The sequence below is a fragment of the Gymnoscopelus braueri genome (assembly GCF_963280865.1).
Source record: "Gymnoscopelus braueri genome assembly, chromosome: 3".
NCBI lineage: Eukaryota > Metazoa > Chordata > Actinopteri > Myctophiformes > Myctophidae > Gymnoscopelus > Gymnoscopelus braueri.
In genome coordinates this window covers 26107649-26117269 of record NC_137612.1, presented here as the reverse complement: position 1 = coordinate 26117269, position 9621 = coordinate 26107649, and the positions used below count along the sequence as shown (strand labels likewise).

The 9621-nt window shown below is 37.2% G+C and overlaps 2 pseudogenes across 2 annotated transcripts; both read right to left on the bottom strand.

The window, feature by feature from the left end:
* Nucleotides 1-4406: 4406 nt before the first annotated feature.
* LOC308079327 (transcription factor HES-5-like) lies at nt 4407-5068 on the bottom strand (annotated as a pseudogene). The gene is made up of 2 exons: nt 4947-5068; nt 4407-4826 (listed from the first exon to the last, which is right to left on the bottom strand). The product of its transcript is annotated as a transcription factor HES-5-like (transcript).
* A 3317-nt stretch (nt 5069-8385) lies between these two features.
* Nucleotides 8386-9036, bottom strand: LOC308079336 (transcription factor HES-5-like; annotated as a pseudogene). The gene is made up of 2 exons: nt 8918-9036; nt 8386-8805 (listed from the first exon to the last, which is right to left on the bottom strand). The product of its transcript is annotated as a transcription factor HES-5-like (transcript).
* Nucleotides 9037-9621: the final 585 nt, after the last annotated feature.

Here is a 9621-nt window from a genome sequence, read left to right as displayed (position 1 = left end):
GACTGGACTCTTCTCTTTGGTGATGCTGGACTGAACTGGAGACCTCAGCTGAAGCAAACAAGTCTCCTTCATGTTCTTGTCAGATGATGACTGCAGGTTCTGGATGTGGTCCAGCAGTCTTCTCTGGGACTGTATCAATGCTCAATGCTGCTGTTGATTCGCTCTCTGCGTAACTTCTCCACCAGTGGTTTTCTTATCTGCAGAAAGAATAAGGGCATCATTAATAAACACATTCTGAAAAACAATATAGCCTTGAATAAGTACAAACATTTTAGGAATGAAGTTTAAGTGTCCATAAAGTTGAGTCTTCAATTTACCTTGTGGTTCACAGTCAGGAGCTCCTTAGAAGAGGTGTTTGGTGAAGTGATTGTAGGAGCCATGGCTGATCTCTGTGCTGTAGTAGAGGTCTCTGTAGACGAGAGAGAATCTGATCTTTACTGGCTTCATCCCTCCTACTTATAGTCCCCAATCTCCATATGAATGTGTGGGTCTGGGTCTGGTTGGACTTTCTCACAGTCTTGGCAAATCAGAGAACCAGGAAGGACAATGAGGAATGTCATGCTGCCACATGCTCAAGGCTCTTACTGCTGAGGGACAATGGTTAGATCTCAGGGGAACAGGTGGATGACTGGAGAGAGACTTTGTGTGAATCTGGGAAAGTGGTGACCCTGTAAAGAGAGCAGATCTGCTGCCTCATGTTGAGATCAATGACTTTGACTGAGCACACGCTCATCATTACATCACACACATGTGGGAGTTTGACAAAGATCACTAATGGTGTAACAACTTACATAAACCTTTTTACTTTTTTTACTTTATGCTGTATATCTGGCACTTATTGAACATTTCTACCATACGTATCATTAAATGATACAAACAGAGTACACACCATCATCCAATTTTCACCCATGTGTGATACTGACATTGATCATGGTATATAAACAACAGAATAATTTAAATGCATGAAATAAACTGAAAATATTAAGGAATACATCTCTCAATATGACTGAAAACTGCTTACATAATGTCATATGATATGTATACTTGATTACATAATGGGTTCATTTTGTTTCTTTACATATTTATGAAATTTGTTTTATTTTCCATGATGTACAATCTTGACCGGTAAAGTTATTTTTTTTGCTGATACCTGACGAAGGCCGGAGAGGCCTATTTTTGAAATTGCCAGAACGATTTAGTGAAATAAAATGGAATGTTATTCATAAAATGTGCCTTTCATATACATCAAAACGTATGTTAAATTACAAAAGCAGAAGCAGATGTCTGTTGGCTGGAAGTCATGTGAGCAGAGAGTTGGTCAGAGTTTCCAACACTGAGTCTTGTGTGCTGTGGTCATTGCACTATGAAGGACTTTGAATGGACCTTTAGTGATGATTGCCAATTCTGTGTTATACAGCATGACGTCAAACCATCTGGAGGGAAAGGACCTCAGTGGATGCGAAATGACAATTAAGAAATGTGTCTGAAGTAATTAATTAAATATTACAGATTACATAATTATTCTATATATATTTTGTTTGTTCGTTTTTTGAGGTGATGAACAAATTGCATGAATTGTATTGTTTAATATAAAATATCCACTCCCTTGAATTCCTTGATAAATGTTTTATTATTTAGGAAATTACATGAGGCTGTAGGTTTGAGACGGCTCCTTTCTGAAGTGTGCCAGTTCCCCTCTGAGAATAGCCAGGTACTGGTGGGGTTGAGGATGCTAAAGAGTGTAAGATGTTTCAATGACACAAAAAGAGATTTAAAAAATATATATAAATTAGAGATAGATATAAGCTAGAGAGATTACTTGCAGAAAAAACTGTCTTGTTTCCTATGTGACTCTTGTTGTAAATGATCCTAATACTTTCAAAATGCTGACTCAATCCTCAGCAGGTAAAGAGAGATTTGATAAAAGAGAGAGGGAGGGAGAGAGAGAGAGAGAGAGAGAGAGAGAGAGAGAGAGAGAGAGAGAGAGAGAGAGAGAGAGAGAGAGAGAGAGAGAGAGAGAGAGAGAGAGCAACACACAGAGACAGAGACAGATTGAGAGAGTTGGCACTAAATTGGGAATAATATTAAGAGCAGAGGGAAATTATTTTCCCAAAGCGTGTCAATTCCCCTCTGAGAATAGCCAGGTGCTGCTGGTGGAATTGAGGATGCTAAAGACAGGTAACTGTGACTTGCTCTCCAGAGTTTTCCCATTCTGTTAATTGACAGAACTCTCACTGAACAATAACGTGGGCCTAGTTAAATGCTAATATCCCCAAGCAATTCCCAATAAATTGTCTCCAAAATTATGTGTTAATACAGTTTATTTAAGACACCCCTGGTTTAGGACCAATCAGTAGATTACTGTTGATAAACATATATATGACCATAAAATATCAAATCTATTAAGACTTCAGGATATCCCATTGACGCATAATAACCTGAACTAAGAATCATCAAAGACAAGTATTTTACGGAAGGTGATGTGAAATACAAGAAATGAATGCCATGTTAAAGATGTCTTTTTCACATGCATGAAAAAAGACGGTAAATGACACAAGTGGTGTTCAGATAAAGCAGATGTTTCTCCTGTCTGTTGGCTTGAAGTCATGTGAGTAGAGAGTTGGTCAACGTTTCCCACACTGTGCTGTGGTCATTGCACTACAAAAGGACATCGAATGGACAGTAAGTAACATCACAAACCATCTGGAGGGAAAGGATCTCAACGGGTGGCTCTGAGAATTTCAAGAAACATGGAAAAAGTAATAAATTAAGAAATATTACATTGTTTGTATAATATCTACATGGTAATATTAGTATTGCACTCCCCTTGAATTAATTGGTAAATGTTTCATTGTTAAAAATGAGGGTGTAGGTTTGAGACAGCTCCTTCCCGAAGTGTGCCAATTCCCCTCTGTGAATAGTCAGGTGCTGGTGGGGTTGAGGATGCTAAAGACAAACTGCTCTCCAGAGAAGAAATATAATGGACAAAAAGATTGTAGTTGATATTTGTTTATTGAAAAAGACTCAACAAGTCATATCAGGTGTATACATTCCTCAAACTGAATGTAGATAGAAGTGATGACACATCACAACAATAACTTGGATAATTCTCCAAGACACTGTACTCAAATAGAGTAGAGGATTTACAATGAGTCTCTATGAGAGACGTAGGACATTTTATGAAATGAACAGCAATTTGGGTAAACATTACTCTCTCCATTCCACAGTAGTTTGTTCAGAGTACTATAACACTTTGCAATTATAGTAATATATGCAAATTAAAGACATAAGATCTAATATAGATCAAGTTTGGCTAATCACAGAGTGATGACAAAAGGATTAACAATCTTATTGATCAATAACATCCATAGAGAATGATTCATTATGAAAATATTAGTGTATAAGAGACATAATACATTGTAGGCTATTAAATGAACAGCATTGTGGGTAAACATAATTACTTTCCATTTCACAGTAGTTGGTTCAGAGTCAGAGAACCATAATACTTTGCACTTAGTAAAAAAACAAAAAAGGCAAATGAAAGAAGTAAGATCTTACAATAGATCAGGTTTTGCTAATCACAGAGTGATGACAAAAAATTAAACAACCAGTTTGGTCAATGGCATTCATAAGATTTACATCATTATGAAAACATGAGTGTCACTAGAAAATGGTGAAAAGTACATGATTTTAATTATTCCTTTTAAAACAAAAGGATAGCTTAGACTGATCTTACAACAGACCAGTGTTATTTAATCACTTAGATTATATTATTATATCTATTCCACAATGGAAATATGTCCATAAGAAGGACAGTAAAGTTCTTAGATCAATTTGATTTATAACAATAACATCCAGAGAAAGATTAATAATGAAAACCTTAGCGTCACTGGAAAATAGTGACAGTAGGTGCTTATATAAGTATCCCTTAAGGATAGATTAAAAATATATTGATCTTAAAACAGATCATTCTTAATTAATCATTTAGATTAAAGCATGATATCTAGTCCACAATGGGACATTTTCAATGAGAAGGAGTCATGTTTTTAGATCAATTTGATCTGTAACAATTGGGTTAAACTAAAATATCATAGTGAAAAATTCAAATATGAAAGCTAGTTAAAAAAATAAAAGCTATGTTAAAGTAATATCCGATTACTCTGATGTATCAATAGAGTTATGCAATGTGCCATAATAATGTCATGGGATATTATGAAAGACATATTAGCAAATAGTTTACAATTTTCCTGGATATTTCCATTTAGCATTTTGAATACAAAACAAAAAACGCAGTTAATAAAACTTGTTTTAAAAGTAAAAAAAAACAATAGTTTTTTTCGGTTCTGTAATCTTGGACCAATATGGTCAACTCAGTTGAACAGGTTGGAATTCCAGTCTGTAGTTTACTACCAGGGCCTCCAGAGGGCGATGCTGACTGGACTCTTCTCTTTGGTGATGCTGGAGTGAACTGGAGACCTCAGCTGAGGCAAACAAGTCTCCTTCATGTTCTTGTCAGAGGATGACTGCAGGTTCTGGATGTGGTCCAGCAGTCTTCTCTGGGACTGTATCTTCACCTCATCCTTGGACAGGAAGTGCACCACCTCTTGGACACACCTGGAGTATCCCTGATTGACAGGTGCTGAGTTGACAGGTTGATACTGCTGCTGTCGTGTCAGGAAGCAAACTGTCATCTCCAGGATGTCTGCTTTCTCCAGCTTGGAGTCAGCTTGTTGTTTGAGGATCTCTGGACCCAGGAGAAACTTGAGCTGCTCAATGCTGCTGTTGATTCGCTCTCTGCGTAACTTCTCCACCAGTGGTTTTCTTTGCTGCAGAAAGAAGAAGGTGATCATTAATAAACAGATTCTGAAGAACAACATAACCTTGAATAAGTACAAACATTTTAGGAATGTAATTTAAGTGTCCATGAAGTTGAGTCTTCAATTTACCTTGTGGTTCAAAGTTAGGTGCTCCTTAGAAGAGGTGCATGGTGAATTGGTTGTAGGTGCCATGTCTGATCCCTGTGCTGTAGAGGTCTCTGTAGAGAGAATCTGATCTCTACTGGCTTCATCCCTCCTATTTATAGTCCCCAATCTCCATATGAATGTGTGGGTCTGGGTCTGGTTGGACTTTCTCACAGTCTTAGCCAATCAGAGAGCCAGGATGGACAATAAGGAATGTAGTGCTGCCAGAAGCGCAATGCTCTTACTGCTGAGGAACAATGGTTAGATCTCAGGGGAACAGGTGGCGGATTGGGGGGTGATGGAGGGAGACTTTGTGTGAATCTGGGAAAGTGGTGACCCTGTAAAGAGAGCAGATCTGCTGCCTGATGTTGAGATCAATGTCTTTGACTGAGCACACGCTCATCATCACATCACACACGTGGGAAACCGATAATGGTCATTAATTGTGCAACATAGAATAATCTAAACAATTTACTAACCAATGCAAGTCAACACTGTATTCTGCACATTCTGTATTGTATATCTGACTCACAATGTTGCTATACTGTATCATTAACATGGTACACACTAATTATCCCATCACACATGTGATACTGACATGGATCCCTCATTGTATAAAATACAAACACATTTAAATATTTGAAATATAAATAATAGAAAATGATTGCTGAATATATTGTTTAAATGTGATACATGTCAGTGATGAAAAAACAAATAACTTCATGATCATTTTTCAAATGTATGCTTTATTAAATTAAATTATCTCAATATTCCAATATTCTTTTACTCATTTTGGTATGTTTTAGTTAATTTAATGTGCACAAAAGTAACTTCAAAACTGGCAGATTGTTGCTGTGAAATTCAAAACCGATAATGACATAAATTATGGTGTTCAGAGGAAGCAGATGTTTCTCCTGCCTGTTGGCTGGAAGTCATGTGAGTAGAGAGTTGGTCAGAGTTTCCCACACTGAGTCTTGTGTGCTGTGGTCAATACACTATAAAATGACTTTGAATGGACCTTAGTGGCTGATGGCTGTTTAGCTCTGTTTTGTTGAGACAGGAGCTGACGTCACAAACCATCTGGAGGGAAAGGACCTCATTGGGTCATTTTGAGGATTTCAAGAAACATGGACAAAGTCACAAATTAACAAATAGTTTGTGTAATATCTATATAGAGTAATATTACAATTGTGTTGTGCACGAAAAATCCACCCCCCTTGAATTCCTTGATAAATGTTTCAATATTAAACATGTAGCTTGGTGTTTGAGACGGCTCCTTCTTGTGAAGTGTGCCAATTCCCCAATTCCCCTCTGAGAATAGTCAGGTGCTGGTGGGGTTGAGGATGCTAAAGACATTGAACTGGGACTGCCCTCCAGAGCTTTCCCACACTCTGTTCATTGACAGAGCTCTCACTGAACAATAGACATGTGCCTAGTTAAATGTTAATATATCCCAACACCAGCAGTTCCCAATGAACCACCTCCAAAAATATACATTTCCAGTTGTTTAAGAACAATCAAAAAAATATTGATGGCATAACCACACCATGAAGACAAACTTAAAAGATTTACCATCAAGCTAGGATTTGTCAGTAATGGATACAATAATAATAATGACAAATAATCATCAAATTGATTCTGGGTTCATGGAAATATTATAGTGTGTTGGTTCATTATAGATTATATTTTCTTAAAATATAGATACTATAAATGATAGGGGGCTAGTTCAGGATGGATCAATAGTTGTCCATAGAGACCCCCATCAACCTCTGACTCCCCCAGGGTAGAGGTCTGGATCTATTGTTCCATAGGGGCTCTGTGAGTGAGGTTTCTCTGGTTTCCCACACTCTGTCTATTGACTGATTTCAATGGAAAGACAATAGGAGTGTGTCTTATTCATACATCACATTAGTTACACAATGTGATGTCATTGTTTAGGAGAGAAACAGCTGCAGAAACACTTTGGGATCCAAGTTGGTTTTCAAGAAAACAACTGGAATATTGAGTCATTAAAAATAAAATGATTTAGTGAAATTACGTAAGACAAACCATGACTTTGTAAAATAGTGCTGCATGAATGAGTTAGCTGTTTTCATGTGTAGTTACCTCAAGGCAAGCAATTGCATTTGCGTATTTTCCCGTTTCATAGAGATCTAATTGCCAAACTCTCTTCCATATCATTAGATCTGCATTGGTGTAATACATTTAAGAGACTCATATAAAGTCAGAGAATCATATCAAAAGACTGCTGATGTTGATATTTGCTATTGTTACATGAATTTAACTTGGATGTCTTCATCAATGAATGGGCAAAAAAGATGTCAGTTTGTGTTTGTTTATTGAAAAAGACTCAATGAGTCACATCAGGTATAAATTCCTCTCCAAAACACTTTACTCAAATAGAGTAGAGGATTTACAATGAGAACTTGTCTCTATGAGAGACGTAGGACATTGTATGACACGAGAAAACATTACTCTCCATTCCACAATTGGTTGTTGAAAACAACATTACATTTTGTAGGAAGACAGGCAATTGATCAAAATAAGATCATAAAATATACCAGGTTTTGCCAATCACATAAGTGATGATACAAAGTTGAATAACCAGAGTATTCAGTCAATAACATTCATAGAGAAAGAAGATGCACATTGTCATAACAATGTTAGTGTCAAGAGAAAATTGTGGCATATGATAAGATTAATATGCCTTTTTTAAAACAAAAAGATAGATTTAACCAAAGACTTTAAGTACAGTGCAAGTTTCAATCAATATAATTGATCCGTAACTGTCAGGCAAATACATTGTCATGTCAGTGAATATATGCACTGTATAACTTCTAGGCTGACAGGTAAATTCAATATTATATTGCTCTAGAAAATACTACACAATACACCTTGTCATAACAATGCAAGTGTCATTAGAAAATAATGTCAGTATATAAAGTATGCCATTTTAATAGAAGCGCATATTGAAAATATTGATCTTACAATAGATCAGGCTTAATTAATCACTTAGATTAATAGTATGTGTCCACTTGAGGACAGTAAAGGTTTTAGATCAATATAACTGATCCCTAACTGTCAGGTAAAAACATTGTCATGGCAGTGAAAAGATCCACCTCACAACTTAAAATCTGCATTGACAGAAAAATGCAACATAATACTGCTGATGTAACAGTTGCTCTCTGCCTTAATATAAAGCAGTGTAGTTTCTTCGGTGTCTAGGAAAATGTAACTTTTCTGATGAAAAGAAAAGGTTGTTTTAACATAAAACATTACCCTACAAGTAGTTAAAAAACCTTCTTTACAAAGTTTACATGCTGAAGACCAAGTCTTTCTGTATTGAAAATACAGCTGTTTGACAGAAATCTTGGACCAATATGGTCAACTCAATTGATCAGATTCGAGTTCCAGTCTGTAGTTTCTACCAGGGCCTCCAGAGGGCGATGTTGACTGGACTCTTCTCTTTGGTGATGCTGGACTGAACTGGAGACCTCAGCTGAGGCAAACAAGTCTCCTTCATGTTCTTGTCAGAGGATGACTGCAGGTTCTGGAAGTGGTCCAGCAGTCTTCTCTGGGACTGTATCTTCACCTCATCCTTGGACAGGAAGTGCACCACCTCTTGGACACACCTGGAGTATCCCTGATTGACAGGTGCTGAGTTGACAGGTTGATACTGCTGCTGTCGTGTCAGGAAGCAAACTGTCATCTCCAGGATGTCTGCTTTCTCCAGCTTGGAGTCAGCTTGTTGTTTGAGGATCTCTGGACCCAGGAGAGACTTGAGCTGCTCAATGCTGCTGTTGATTCGCTCTCTGCGTAACTTCTCCACCAATGGTTTCCTTTGCTGCAGAAAGAAGAAAGGCATCATTAATAAACTTATTCTGAGGAACAAGACAAGTTTGAATAAGTTCAACCAATTATTATTGATATTTAATGACACTGAGTGTTCAATTTACCTTGTGGTTCAGAGTCAGGTGTTCCTTAGAAGAGATGGTTGGTGAAGTGATTGTAGGTGCCATGGCTGATCTCTGTGCTGTAGAGGTCTCAGAGAGAATCTGATCTCTACTGGCTTCATCCCTCCTATTTATAGTCCCCAATCTCCATATGAATGTGTGGGTCTGGGTCTGGTTGGACTTTCTCACAGTATTAGCCAATCAGAGAGCCAGGAAGGACAATGAGGAATGTAGTGCTGCCATATGCTCAATGTGCTTACTGCTGAGGGACAATGGTTAGATCTCAGGGGAACAGGTGGATGACTGGGGGGTGATGGAGAGAGACTTAAAGAGAGCAGATCTGCTGCCTAATGGTTTGGGATCAATGACTTTGACTGAGCACACGCTCATCATTACATCACACACGTGGGAGACAGATAACGATTAATTAATGGTGTAACATAGAATTATCTAAACAATTTACAGGCGATTGCATGTTAACACTTTATCACATTCTAAATACTTAATGTGGAATATCCCATACAAATTATCCCATCACACTAAGCTTTACTAAATGAGTGACATTTAATTACATGATTACAGGATCTAAGAACATGAGTACAAATTTGGGCAACTATCAATTTAGTTTCATGATCTGGGTCTATAGAATTTATTCTGATAAAGATAATATATATATTTTTTTAAATTGATACTGTGATGTAATGTGC